Raw genomic sequence first — 15,289 nt, 5'->3', positions numbered from 1 at the left:
ACAGAAGGCCTGTTCTGCTCTGTAGTGCACTACCCAAGGCCATTTCCTTCCTTAATATTAAAATTCAGCCTTCACTCCATCTACAGAAATTTATGATCACATTCTCTGTATAGCGTTAGAAACAAACAGACCTGGAATATGAGACCCGGCATGTTATAAATTCTTAATTCAACTATAAAAGTCTGTATATGCACAAGTGGAGAATGTTTAAAACATGCAGAGTCGCACACTGTGCAACAGGGTGAATTATTGCTATAAACACTGCAAAGGTCTTAGTCTCTAAATGGAGCTGTATTAATTACAGATTTGATGTTAAGATCGTAGATATCAAACACTGAGGAAACTGGGCCCACTCTACATGAAATGGAGATGGAGAACTATAACCACAAAAAGGAATTCTTTACCAACTTGTCTCAAGCAGTGCTTTCCAAGCTGTGGGGAACTCACTTCAAGCAATATGCCTGTTTTTTCTAAGTGCCTTGTAAGCACTGCCAGAAAACCTAAGCATGTTCTCCTAAAGCACTGCTGCTACTAAAAGTCGGTGCTTTGGCAGGACCTGTATTTGAAGACTTGCAGAAGACTGAAAATTAAGCTGCTGCTTCTAAACAGAGAAAATAGTTAGCTCACTCAAATCTTTAGCTGCTTTTCCTTTTGCTCCCAAAGAGACACTTACCTCTGACTTGAATAGCATATCTCAGAATTAAGCCAACAGCAAAGAAAAGGAAGTCTGGAAAGCGGAACAAAAGCATGTTTACTCTGCAAGGTAAATCAGGAAAATGGCTAGAAGGGCAGAATTATAAATCTAAATGCTTAGGCTCCAAACAAAACATTAAACCATCATGCTCAGGCTTCAAAGAGTAATAAGAAACCCTGAAGACCACAGGTCTGAAGGTATGCGTCTAGTCTTCATGCCTCCACATAACTCCTAGTAGGTACTTGTGTCAAAAGAAATGGGTGGGCCACCAAGAACTGTGATGTAGCAATATCAACCACAGCACTTCCTCCTTGTTGGAAAATCCCGTTCTTTTGTGTCTCAACAACGCTTTCAACCCACATCCAGCTTTTCCATCCAGGAGCATCACAGTGCTCACTGTCCTTTCCTCTGCCTCTCTTCTACAATCCTTACCTCTAGTAACACTCATTACTAACATAAGGCAGAAAGCCAGCTCTCTTTTTCTATGCCTTTTTACAAGGGCATGTAGGGATAGGACAGAGTAAAATGGCTTCTAACTGAAAGGGGGGAGGTTTAGCTTAGATGCAAAGAAGTTCTTCCCTGTGAGGGTGGTAAGACTTTGGCACAGGTTCACCCAGAGAAGCTGTGGCTGCCCCATCCCTGGCAGTGTTCAAGGCCAGGTTGGATGTGGCTTGGACCAACCTGGTCTAGTGGAAGGTGTCCCTGCCGGTGGCAGAGGGTTGGAACTGGATGAGCTTTAAGATCCCTTCCAATCTATGATTCTATGAAACCGTTCCAGCTGGTCCCTGGGCCATAGCACTGCCTTTAAACACCAAAACCAGCTTTTAAATCCCAAATAGCTTCAACAGCCTTCCTTCACTGTTCTGAGTTTGTCTTACACCAAACTCAGAACCGCTATATTGCATTACCCTGGGAGAATGAGGAAATAGGAGGAGGAAGAAAAACCCTACTCAGTCCACACAGTTTGGCAGCAAAGGAGAATTGCCTAAATGCATCAAGTAAAATTGCTTCTCAACTGTAAGGTCATTTTTAGCATTCAAATGCAATTTCCTCAATGCTTTGCCAATCTGTAAGAAAACACCTGACAGACAATTAGAAGCAACTGAGCAGATACCCTGAGACTGAATCGCCTGCATGTTATCTGAACAAAAACCTTGATTTGCCCAGCTTAGCATCCTGTACATGCTGTTCTGATAGGTGCTGCTGGAGCTACTCAGATTTCAGAAGCAGTTCACTGATAGACAAACTATAATTGGGTAAGCATCCCAGCTTTCAAACTTCCTGTTCAGCCTCTCTGAGCACTTATGAATAAATAAGAAAACACACAAAATACCATTAAAAAATTGGCAACTATGAAAGTAAAGAAGTAGATTATTAATTTTATAAGCTTAATTATAAAAGATTTCTACAAAACAGAGTGTGTAAATACATCTTCATTTATATAATGACTGATGACAAAAATCTCAGAGACAAACACTGGCAATTCAGACTGACGTTTAGTGATGGGTACACATGCAGACCCACTTCAGGGATTTTCCATTTTTTCTGCTATGTCTCAATTTTTTTTAATAAAAGGTCATTTTTTGCAATTCTGTGGTGCATTTTTGTTGTTGTTGGTTTTGGGGATTGTCTGGTTTGTTTGTTGGTTGGTTTTGGGTTGGGTTTTGTTTATTTTTAACACGCTAGGGCCATGGCAAGGGCTGGTTCTCCTTCCTTTCTTTTACATTTACATTTCTAAAGCTTGCCATCAAATACCTTCAGAAAGGATGTGGCCCAGCATTCATTCTGCTGCTCACTCTGGATGAAGTTACTCTTTAAAAATGAATGAAACCCAACAAATAATGTCCTGCTCAACTGAGAAGCACATCAATTTCAAGGGGAGACCAAATGCCAGAAAGAAGAGGGATCTGAAAAGAGCTGACACACACTGTACATGTGAACCCAGAAGTGGAAAGTTTAGTGCCATAATAAAGCTGCCTGTCAGAGAAAGTAAAAGATTTCTGTAACACAAGTTACATGCAAAGGCACTAAACCGACACTAAAATGTGCAGTGACTTTATTTGTGGAGAGTAGGGCTTACATGTCTACAACACAATGGCAAAGGCAGCATCTGCCGCTTAGAAATACCAGCTGAGTGACTACAAACCTAGCATCTGTGCAGGTCTGTGTGTACTCTAATCTAGCATAAAAATATTAATTGCAAAGCATATCAAGTTAGGCACGTCAGCCTTAATATTTTCTGGTGATTTGAACAGAGCCAGAGGATAAGATAAGCATCTTTACAAATCCACTTGGCTTTACTTCAAATCCAAAAGCTTGTTTCTAAGCTGCACAAGAACAGGAGCCCACGTAAAATCAAATTTGGAATGCAAAGGCAACCCAGTTCTGCTCATCATCCTCTATTCTGAATCCTGTCAGCAGCAACAGCTTTTTCTGTGCTCACTGTCCTTCACTGATATACTCTATGAAATGCAATTATTTTTCTAAGATTGACGTTTTCTTTTACTCTTTCAGAGCCACACTTATCTTTGGGACAATCTGCATGTTTTGAGTTTAAAAAGCACTGCATTTGTTAAGCTTACACTAATGAAGCATTACCCTTGGCACTGATGAGTTAAAAATTACTGAGCTTTCTTTGCAGGTTTTCGGGTGTTCTCTTTTTTCAGCAAGCTGCTAAGTATTCCCCATTTATCAGAGCAGATCAGTTTAATTTGTTCAGCAGCTAAAACTTGGAGCGAACAATGGTATTTTCAGAACAAATACATCAAGTTAAAGCGAGGGCAGTTGTGGTTCATCTGAATCATACAACTGCAGATTTCAAATCTAAGCTAAGGAAATAGAGGTTATGACATCCTGCAGCTGGGACAAGTAGTGTTCATAAAGCAACATTAAATCAAGACCACTTGGCCAGTTCAAGCAGTTGCTTGTGTGGAAGTGAAAGATCCCAGGAGAGCATTAAAAAAACAGAAAGGTTTTGGTGTCCTGGCCAAACCCCCTTCCTTTACTTAATGTTACCAGGGACTAAGTTTCCTCAGAGCAAAGGACTGTGGAAGTTCACTGCCAAGGAATTGCTACTGATCTGTTTACACCCAATCACAGAGAACAGGAATTAAACACTTTGTAAAATACTTGGGCAAGTTAATTACAAAAGCCAAGTGACTGAGCTTGCCACTTGGTGGGTTAGTCTTCAGAAAGAACAATTTAATGATTTGATTCTGTGATAAGGCTACACGAAAGCTAATAACAGAGACAGAACAGTGGCAGGAAGAAGTAGCTGGGAGCTTTTACAGAATCACAGAATCACTGGGGTTGGAAGGGACCTCTGGAGATCAACTAGAGCCCCTGCCAAGGGGGGCTGCACTAGATGGACTTCAGCAAGGCAGCTGTCTGCAGGCTGATAGCAGGGGCACACACAGCTTAAGGTTTTCTTTCAGTCTGGGACTCTCGGGAGATAAAAAAGGACCTGGTCTAGCTACTTTCCAGTCTCCCATTCAGTAGCATTTTTAAATCTATTTATTGATACAATAAGCTTTAATTAAATACCCGAGAATTGACGTTTCCATTTTAAGCAAATGAAAAAAGTTTGTGTTCTACATTTTGTGACACAATACCAGTGGCTGAAACAGAAGGGCCATTCACTGCTTTGCTGAATACCAGAACAACTGCATCTGTAGGTTTTTCTTTTAAAGCCAGGAGGAAGCATGAAACAGTAGTACTGATTGGAGACTTCCAGGACACTATCTAGATGCCAGTGTCATGCTGTGTAAACATGTGGATCCATTAGACAATTGTTGGAAGCTGTGAGTTCTAAATTTGATCTAGTGATAGGACTCATGCTGTTTGGGAGAAAAAAAGAAAGGGGTTGCAAAACCACACAAGGAAAATGCTTCAGACTTGTTAAAAAAAAGTGCAATGTGAACAATGATGCAACACTCTAACGAGTCCTGACAGCCAGAAAAAAAGGACCTGAATTCTTAGTTCTCAAACTATTAAATGCATGTATAAAATATATTCCAACCTGAAAGTATAAAAACATTCTCATAAAGATCATATTCACATGCAGAATACAACAGACTTTTCTTATGAAGACAATCTGCAGCAGTGATTTACATCTTCTTCCACATTTCTACTGCCTGAGCCAATGACTCAATTTTAGTGAAGCCGGAGCTGTAGGGCACCCCCTGCGATGCGGGTCCAGGGAAGGAAGGGGTAGTCACTGCCTTCCTTTGGTTTGTGCTGGCAACGCAATGCTTTCCGCTTTATAGTATTTAATGGTCTAACCCACATGTTGAAATTAATACCTTCATTAGCAATACAGCTGCTACTCCTTATCTCTTTCATTTTTTTTAATTATAGCCCTGCAAAATTTCATGTTGTGATTCAGAATGATATATGATTAATATGATATGTTATTCCTATTTGTTAGAATATAAAACACAGACTTTATGAATAAAATTATACATTACATCTGACATTTGAAAACACACTCTATTCTTTAAGCTATCTAGAAATACTATGCTTATTCTGTCCATGTTAAAAGTTCAGTTCAAACTGATTAACTGGCTTTTTATTCCACTCAAGTTGCTTACATTAGAAGACTAAAAACAGTGGGTTCAGCTCCCAGCAAAACTGCAAACACACTTTCAGGCTGTCACTACAAAACTTGTTATTCATGTCCACAGGCTGAGAGATGTGAAGAGCATGTACAACTCAGCATTTCAGATATGATTCATGTTGTGATTTAATCATTTCTGAAACACTGCTTACTACATAAAAGAAACTGTACTTCAACGATGCGTATCAAAAAGCAAGAAAATCAAATCAATCCAGAAGAGCTATTGAGTCACTAAGGAGGAAGGCAGCCAGATCCACGTTACTCCTGTGTATCTGGAGGTCAACAGTAGCAGAGCTTCTCTTTGCTGACTGCTGGGTGACCACTGCAGACAGAACCCTTCTCAGTACTGCATCTTTCCATGAACATTAAACAACTTTGTGCAACTTAGCCAGCTGAATTCAGCGACAACCCACATCTCTAATTCTAGTCTTATCAATATGTAAATGGATGTGAGCCACAACTATGGCAGTGAAGGATTGGATTAGTCAGGAGAAGCCATCTCCTAATGCCTTGTTCCTAAATGGCTGGAGCTCCCAGAGCTCCAGAACCCATTACAGCTGTTCCACAGGTGAGACTTCGGGCAGCAAGAGGTATCAGGTCTCTTCACATCCACCAGTTTAACTACTTGCATTCTCCTTTCCATCTAATAAACATAGAGGAAAGGAGCTCTCTCCATCCATTTCTCTGCTCTAACGCATGCTGTAGCTCCCTTACTAGGTCATTGAACATGATTTAAATCTGCATGAAAATATAAACAGAAAATCTGCTGTTTCTTTGCATGAATTTGTGGCACATTCATCTTTGATCTTGAGAAGAAAGGCCAGCCCAAGACCACGATCAAACAGCCAGCCACTGCAGCGTGGTTTATGACTGCTACAGTTGGTGTTAGGCAATTTCCACCTGTGTGGCACATCACAAATACATGTTAGCCATGGAAATCCCTTTCTCTTAAGGTCATGACCACATAATAACAATAGTTTGTGCTTCTATTTACTATTCTTCATCAAATTATGAAACTAAAATTGCAAGCAAAATACTGGCTGCACTGTTTATTTTTCTTGGGTCCTTACACGCCAGCCGCAATATGTGAAACCGAGGGCAAAGAGAGGCCAGGCAGAGCAGGGGAGCTCTGACTGTAACACGAGGCAGTAAAAACCAGAACCACTGCTAGGAGCAGAGAAAAGGAGAGGGGAAAATGTGAATCAAAAAGAGAGCAGATCTGTACAGGCCATTACTGCACCTCTCAGTAAAACTTAACTATAAGAAGAATGAAGTGGCACAGGATATCTTAAACCATTTTTTCCCCCAATAAAGTATTCTGCTTACCTCAAAATTCAGTCAGAATTCAGCACCCTTGAACTAGACAATCTTTCTTTTTAGGGGAAAACTCATCTATTCTTAAAAGTTCTCTTGCTGTCCAAGTATCTAAGCTAAAACACTCAAACTTCTATAATGCCTATATACCTGTGTGTATATATATATATATATATTGTAAGATAGGGAAATTAGTGCTTTACTGAATTTTTCTTCTCCTTTTGATAAGCTACATCTGCATATTGAAATACTTGTTAGAAATTCTGAGTGGTCAGACATATTACACTTCTTATTTAATAAAATATGCTTGGTTCTCCATCATTTTTTCCCCAAAGCATGCAAAGGAGCAAATCTATACTCAGCAACCCAAGTGAGTAAGTGTAACACAGTATGCCAAACCCACTGCTTTCTACAACAAACCCAGCTGACGTTTATCATAGTATCATACTACATGACAAGTATTTCATAACAGGACTGTTAGGTGTCAGTTTTAACCCACCAAGACTGACATTCTCAATGAGGAGGAAGTTACTTTTCTATTTTTAGACCAATCTACAGCTTAATTCCAGATCCTCAACTCACCTCGCAAATGTAAATAAAAACATCATCACTGGGATACATTAATTCTATTAACTTCTCAGTCAAGTCAGTACACGCAGCAATTCAACACCAAACATGCCCAATCATGTTGTAGATTTTCTAATCACTGGATGAAAACATTGTGTATTGTAAATGCTACGCAGAACATGGCAGAGTGAGACATAAGAAAAATTAAAGTGATCTGTATTTATCAGAATTGATGAAATTGTCTTTTCATTTCTTTCAGCCCCTTACAGACAACTGTTTCACCTTTTCTTTTTCTTTTCTCCTCCCAGTGGCTGAATCTCAGGCTGACACTCTCCTGGGCTGCACCTCATGTAAGTACAGCTATAGACATACACTGTGGCCATCATTGTATATGTTTACTTAATCAATTTAAACAGTGAAAATATTTACCCAAATTGGGACTTCTAGACCTGCTATTTACTTCTGTGAAAATGCACTGGATTACTAAGTCCTCACTGAAGAGTTAGCCAAGACAAGCATTATGTACTTCCAGGTTGTCCTTCTTGGAGATCACAAACCAGTGACCTAAGTGATCTCATACAAAGATACACACAATTTACTACATTTTTACACAGTTGTGAAATCTGGACTTCACAGAAGTCCATTATCCATGATTTTGAGGCAGTCCAGGGTTTCTTGCCAGGCAGAAGAACCTCCATCATCAAGAAGAACTGCAGAAACAGACTGGAGGAACATCAGCCCTTGGAAGGTTCTAACTGGCATTATTTCTCCAAACTGCTTGCCAATCTATGTGAAGAAGGAGTCAAGGCTGTAATGCTCTTCCCACTCCTCTATCACTGAGCCACATTACGAAAGCCCACAGCCCACATTAATGATTTTCACATACTGACAAGGGCCCATCAGGGAGAAGGAGAAAGGCAAAGCCAACACGCAGTCAACCAGCTTCGGGTAACTCCACAGGGAAGACAGACCTTTAAGAAACCCAAACAGATTAAAAGGAAAGACACACAAAACTTGGTCTTCTCCAAACAGCCGATACCACCCACCTGAGTACTGATGCTGCAAACACCATCAATACTCAAACTTTGAGGGTGTATTTGAATGGAGCCTGAAGAATGTGCTCCAGGGCAAGGGCTGGCACCTGCTCGCAGTGGTGGGGAGTAGGTGACTTGTTCACCCCAGTCTAGTCAATGAGCAAAGGACTAGAAGCCAGGAATAACTTAATGTTAGTATCAGCTTTGCCAGACCAAGCGCTGTTCTGTTCCTCGCAGCAAGCCATTCCATCTTTTTCATGCTCTCCTATGTACAACAAACATAATGTTTTTGTGCCCAGTGCTCATCTCCCCAGTGTTTAACCCCAATTTAACATTCTAGTCATAAATGCACTGCCTCCCTTTTACCTGGGGAAAGTGCAGTCAGTATCAATAGGTAACACTTTTTAAAAACTCATTTCCAACTATTATGAAACAGGAGCTGGATGTTTATGAAGTAGTTATATTTTATGTCAGTTTACCATGGGGCCTCTTCAGCCCCAGGCTTACAGCCAGAGGCCCCAAGGCATTTTTGGGAATGGAAACTTTTTGAGTTCAGCTCTTCACAAATTTCCAGCCTGCAGTATGTTTTTCATTAGTCTACATGGTGTTATAATAAATGATGCACTTCCTCTTTCATTTTATGATTTTTATTTTTTTTAAAAACATGCAACAATTTTTCTGGGTCTGTTTTTTATTACTTTCAATATACTCCACCACACTAATCTTAAAATCTATGTATAAAACCAGAGAGGAGTAAGATATCAGCTATAAGGTTCTAGTTTAAATCTGTCACTGAAGGCCAATCATAAACCCATTACATGTATGAAGCTCCATGGGCAGCCATCCCTTCAGGGGCTATTCTTAAGAAGTCCATTATCCCAAAACTTAAGAGTTGGCCTAGAAAAGGCTCCCCTAAGGTACACAGTCAACAAAAAAACTTTGATCCCATTGGCCAGATACAAAACATACAACAATCTCAGTAAGCCTCCATATAACAATTACAAAAAGGTCCTTTCATTGCATGAAGACCAATCTGGTAATAGGTCTGGGCCCTTTGATTTGAGAAAGCTTCCAGGAAATTAGAGCAAGTTGAATGGAAGGACACCAAGATAGCTGGGGACAGGAATGGTTGCCCTGTGATGAGAAGCTGAGGAAACTGGGATTGTTCAAGCTGGAGAAGAGAAGGTTTTGGGTGGAACTAACAACCACCATGTTGCACCTAAAACAGGCTTAGTTAACAGGCTCTTTACAACAACAATGCATGGTGGGATGAAAAAAGACAACAGCTTAAGTTGAAGAACAGATGGATTCCAGTATATAAAGAAATATCTTTTTTTTACCATTATGACAACCAAGATTTGGAACAGGTTGTCCAGAGGTTGCACAGTCTCCATTCTCAGAGATTTCTGGGAGCTGGACTGATCTCATAGCTGACCTGCTTTGGGCAGGAATTTGTAGAGAAGACCTCCTAAGGCCCCTTTCAACCAGAACTATTCCATGATGGATTCAGTCCAGTAAATAATAGTTGAGATTTTAAATACCAGAAACAGAATGTATCTGGAATTTACTCAGACTGTTGGCTTTTCTTGCTCCGTTATAATTCCAGGCATATTGGTTTGCTAACACTGTGGTCCAGTAATTCTTTTAAATAATCATAGAAAACCAGCAGTGGATAGTGTTTAACCTCAGATTCCCAATTTCTCAATTGAAATCATAGAAATCTTCCACTGGTGGTTGCAGCATTTTGAAGCAAAGTTCAGACAGGAGAAAAGAGGGAAATACAGATTTACCTTACTGGGTTTTGGACATGCAATGACAACAGCTATCAGTAAATGTCATAGTCAAATACCTGTGCCACAATTAAAAGACTTCTTTAATTGCCTCCTCTGCCTCTCCTTGAATGCAGCTTGTAGAGACACTCAGTCTAAGGGTGAAGTGCCATGATCCATCAATTGTCACACTGGATTCTTTGTATCATGGTGTACAAATATGAACGCACTTATGAACAGTAGGTAATAGTGACCCAAACAATACCCCAAATATTTTAAATCCAGCATTATAAACAAACCATAGTATAAGGGAAAATAAAGTTTCTTAAAAAACAAAAAACAAAACCCAAACAAACACCTAACTTTTCAGAACTTAAGTCTCCATCCTAAAAGCACAACTACCCACATTTAAATCAAGCCAAAGCTCTTTGTGTAGTCTTGTCTTACCCAAAACTACTTTGGTGAGCTCTGCAGGAGGTCAAAAGTAAATGCCTTTACTGCTGCACACTCAAACATCAGCTCTGAAATGTTTTTCAGGAATGTTCAATTTTCCAGATGTATTTCCACACATCTTTGCTAGCGATTTAACTCAACACATACATGGCAGACACTGCCATAATTCAAGATAGGCAAGATGAGCATGTCAAACAGGTTACATGCTCCTCAGCTTGTGCAAGCCATGCTCCCTACATGTACTAAGGATTCCCTTGAATCCTCCCACTCCACCCTGCTGGCTTGGTATGTGTGCCACCTTCCCATCCACAGCCATGCCAGGGGCTGCTTTCATTATCCATCTCTCCTCCACCGTTTTCTCTTCTATACCTTTGTTTCAAGAACATTAGTGAGGTCTTTTGGAGGAGGAAAGCTGAGAGATCTGAAAAAGAGAATATTAACTAACATTCATAAACATTAACTGAACGAAGATCAGTCTTTAAGTCATTATCTCAGCAAAATTCACACAGTTGGGAAAAATACAGAAAATACATCTCTTTCTATAGCATACATACATCTGGAAATACAAACAGTATTCCCTCCCCTGATCTTTCCAAGGAGGAGCAATTCTCCATCATATGTCCCACTGTATATATTTGCCTCTTTTAAATATGGTTTATACATAGTAGATGCACACACATTTTCTAAGACAGACTTCTTTTTATATTTTCCTTCTCCACATAATTTTTAATAAGGGTGTATTTCCAGTGGCTGACAGCAGCAGGAAAACTAGGCTATGCCAACAAGAAGGGATTCCAGTCAAACATCATCATGTCTAGCATACTGTGCTTCATTTACAAATCTTTGATTTCTAAATTAATGGCAGTTCAAAGTACACATTAAACGCAGATACTTTGTGCTTATGTATGTAGAGATTGTTAGAGATTAAGCCACTTTTAATTAAAGACTTAAGCAGGTGTCAGTTCATGATACTCTTTGAATTTGGTTTAAACAGACACATGTTCCATGATTATCCAGCAACGCACTTTAAATGCAAACAGAATCAAAGAGATCTTCCTAAACAAAGTGAAGGAAGGCTACTTTGTCGGATGGTTTGAAGTTTGGTACTACTCATCTGTCATAAATGTAACATCATATACTCAGTTGGAAAAAGCATTCTAAACCAAAACAAAAGCACTGCAAACAGCCCTAAGAGACAGAACCCCAGGCAACTCAAACCTATTAACTCCAGTGGGGTTTTGTTCTGCCGCTGTATATGTATCTTACTATCCAAAGTTAATTTGCAGTATCAAGGCCTAAACCAGACAATTTTAAAGCATTCTGGACTCAAATAATGAGGGCTTTAAACATGGAAATGGAATTATTTCTAAGTGTTTTTTCTCCCAGTGTCATACTTTAGAGTTATAGCAAGATGAAGAGCACCCTGCTGCTCCATTACTCAAAGGTTCTTCATTTTCTTTTAAAGTAAATCCAAAGATTAATTTAAAGCCACCTGATGAAAATACCTTAATGTTTACCTTCATATTTTGCTGTAACATACACCAGATTCAAGTGAAGTGATTTCAAAAATTATCCTGGATGCTTCTCATTTCAAGATGTTAAATACTGGCTTTTATGAATTTCCATTACACATTGTCTGACAATATTTGCTGCTCTGGACTACATGAACTGACTTTTAATTCTTACAGAGGTAAAGATAATAAAGTTTGCAGAAGCTGGGCACAGGTGATGTTTCAGAATTTCATATTCATTACAAGTCCCCTCTTTCCAGGTCTAGTTTTACAGAATGTAAGTGTAAAACTGGTCAGAAAGAACTGCCAAATGCATAAATTCTCTTGATCCTTTTTACCTATTGTATCATTAGTAATAGCTACCCTCAAACCGGTCTCCTAATCATCCTTTAGATGATGACACTGTAACATCTCTGCAGTGGTGTTAGAGCTGACACTTGAAGACAATGAAACAGCACACATGTAATTCCAGAATTTCAAACTAGTAAATCAAACTGAAGTCCCAAAGCCAAGACAAGGCCATTAGTAGAGCTTTGGGAAGAAAATAATGAGGGAGACAGAGACAGCAACACCAACAATCCAGCTGACTATGTCAATGTATGGTGTGTAGCTGGGAGGATGGCTTACATGGACAGGGAGGAAAAGAGCACAACTGCCAAAACACAGGATACTGAATAGCTGGAGCTGTCACCTCCTGCAACAAAGTACCAAGCCGGCATCTTGGATGCAGGTTAATGGATGCTACAGCACAACTGCAAAGGCAAAGCTGAAAAATAGCATAGGTTGATCAGCATGAAAGCACAATTCTTGGAGCTTCAACTGATCCTAAAGGAAAGCCAGAGCACTTGTAAAAAAAATAGTTTCCATTTTCAGGTACTTGTTTCTATTTAGTATCAAATACAGCAGTACTTCACACAGAGGAATCTGTAAAGTTACAAATGGCAAAAACCATTTATGTTTGACTGCTTCAGCTGTAAGGTGTAAATCTGGAGTAACTGCAAAGGCTTAAATCTCAAAACATGCACCAGTGCAACTGAGAGCTACAACCAGCTCCTGGATTTCACCAGGCTTTTGTCTGGAGACAGTGAGAGGAATCTCCCTTAGCCAGGAAGGAAAAACTAATAAAGTCAGGTAAGATTCTGTTAGCAGCAATGGGAGGCACAGGTTATTAAGTGGATCTTTGTATGGCTGCTCCACCTCCAGTTTTATTTGCTGGGAGCTGGTTATGTAACTAACACAAAAGAAAATCACCATTTCTAGGTTGTTTTCCTTTGCAAGCTCTGGGCTGCCAGAAGGAACTGAGGGAATTCAAAAGCCGCTTCCCTTCTGTTGCTCCTCTGGGTGTTTCTCTTTGAAGTGGCACCATAAGCGGCTGCACACTCACTGGGATTGTAGGTAGTCTTTACAGCAATACTTTCCACCCTTCAAGCTTAAGTACAGAAACATACAATTAATTACAGCAAGTTAGTGGTGGTGTTACTTCAAGCCTTTTATTTCTACTTGGTGTCAGACTCTAAGACGCAGGTACTCTTTGTAGTAGGATTTCAGACACTCTGGAGAAAATGCTGAGTGTTATAGACTGATCTGATTTGGTTTGAATGCTGAACGTTACAGACTGATCTGATACGGTTTGAGTAACACTTGAACAACCTAAGAAAACCAGTTAGCTTAAAGGGAAAATTAATTCTAAAATCTAGAAACAGAGTCAAATGTCACAATGGCTCTAACTCCTCTGCAGTATTATTGTACTGTATTTAACTGATGTTTTAACCCTTTGTTCTGATGGGGGGGGCTTTAAAACACTTTTTCCCCACCCCCCCAAAAATATGAGTAAGCCTAAAATTAAATACAGAATGACTGCAAAGTGGGCTGGTTAGTGGACCCTAATAACTATTCTATGATCCTATGACATTTGTTAACAGACAAATGGACCCCTGACCTGCCAAATGCCTGTAATGAAACAAAAAGTGCATCTAACGCTGCTCATAACAGCAGCAGCCAAACATCCCATTACTGGTTCCCAAATATTTTCCTGGTGTTGAATGTTTGTAAACCATCCTCTTGCGCTGCTGCCAAACTCCAGGAACACTCTCCAGGACAGTTTTAGCCCTTAACTAAAAAAAGCCCCACATTATTAAGGATTACTATGGAGAAAAGATTTCAGTGGATCTGTCCTAATGGAATGGTGCTCTCCCATTTCCACATAGCGTGTGCATTGTTTATTTTCATTCTCTGAGCACAGGATTTTATAGCCATAATTATCTCATTTTCTCATAGTACAAAGAGTGCGATTTTTATTCATTGAGGTCAACGTTTTTCTTGCATTCCTCCTCTGGCTTTTTTTTCTTTCCCTTTAAAATTAGCTATTAATAGCAAATACAACAGATTTATGTTAGCAAAATATCTGTTGGGGGTAGAGATTTCATTTTAAATGAACACAGATCAAAAGTAGCAAAAGTAAAATGGACAACTAGAGGAAATGATGTTTTGACTCCATCTCCGTTCTCCATACACTTTAAAAGAAATAGCTCTTCAACTATGCAGCCTCATCTTAAAAGCTCTCTGTGCAATAATTTTCACCAAAATCTGGGTTCTTCAACAAGCAAAGTCCAATCAAGCAGATTTTAGAAGCTAGGAGCTCGTCATGGTCACCTGACTATGAAATCCTGCTAGCTTGCCAGTACTGAGCATGCAAACTTGATGCTTTACATCTTTTTTAAAGGGTGGGGAGAATGCACTCAAGTGTTTATTAAGGAAGACAGTAAAGCCCTGGACTTACTCCCTTCTTATACATCTCCTCTCCTGTTTCTCCTGTGCTGCAAAGTGAGCTGTAGTGCCTTTAGCCCATCTTGTAGCCTTCACAAAATACACCCAGAGGGTTAAAAGCTCCATGCCTACCACCTGAGGTCCGAAAGAGCTCAGGAAGGAGCTACTGAAAGCCCGGTAAAAGGAAAAGGTCAGGAGCAGTGTGATATATCCTGTATGTTTGGATTAGCCCACAACAGCTAAATAAACTGATTTAATGTCTAATGACATTGTTAAACAATAGCTAATACAATTATCCAAAGTATGCAGAGACAAAAGATGCACACAGATGCACCGGAATATGTCTCTAATACATCCACACAAACAATGATCTAACAGTGAATTTCAGCAGTTTGGCCATCCAAATTAGAAGCCAAACACAAAGAAGACCAAGTTTAAAAGCCTACTGACTAGAAAAGGTGCAAATATTCCTGCCTTGCCCATTATCACTCCCATTTGTATACAGCTATCAGGATTTTTGCTATGTTTTTTAGTATAATTCATGTTTTTGAAACAGAACTGCAGTC

The 15,289-nt window shown here is 39.6% G+C and overlaps 1 protein-coding gene across 1 annotated transcript in view; it reads left to right on the top strand.

Moving 5' to 3' along the window:
- Positions 1-7,498: 7,498 nt before the first annotated feature.
- GPR146 (G protein-coupled receptor 146) overlaps positions 7,499-15,289 on the top strand; it is a 29,614-nt gene continuing 21,823 nt past the window's right edge. The window contains exon 1 of the mRNA XM_034065555.1: positions 7,499-7,540. The gene's annotated coding sequence lies outside the window, so the exon portion shown is untranslated. The remainder of the gene's footprint in view (positions 7,541-15,289) is intronic.

Source organism: Melopsittacus undulatus, chromosome 8, assembly GCF_012275295.1.
Source record: "Melopsittacus undulatus isolate bMelUnd1 chromosome 8, bMelUnd1.mat.Z, whole genome shotgun sequence".
NCBI lineage: Eukaryota > Metazoa > Chordata > Aves > Psittaciformes > Psittaculidae > Melopsittacus > Melopsittacus undulatus.
Note: the sequence above shows the minus strand (reverse complement) of the source record. Positions and strands in the feature narration are given on the sequence as shown.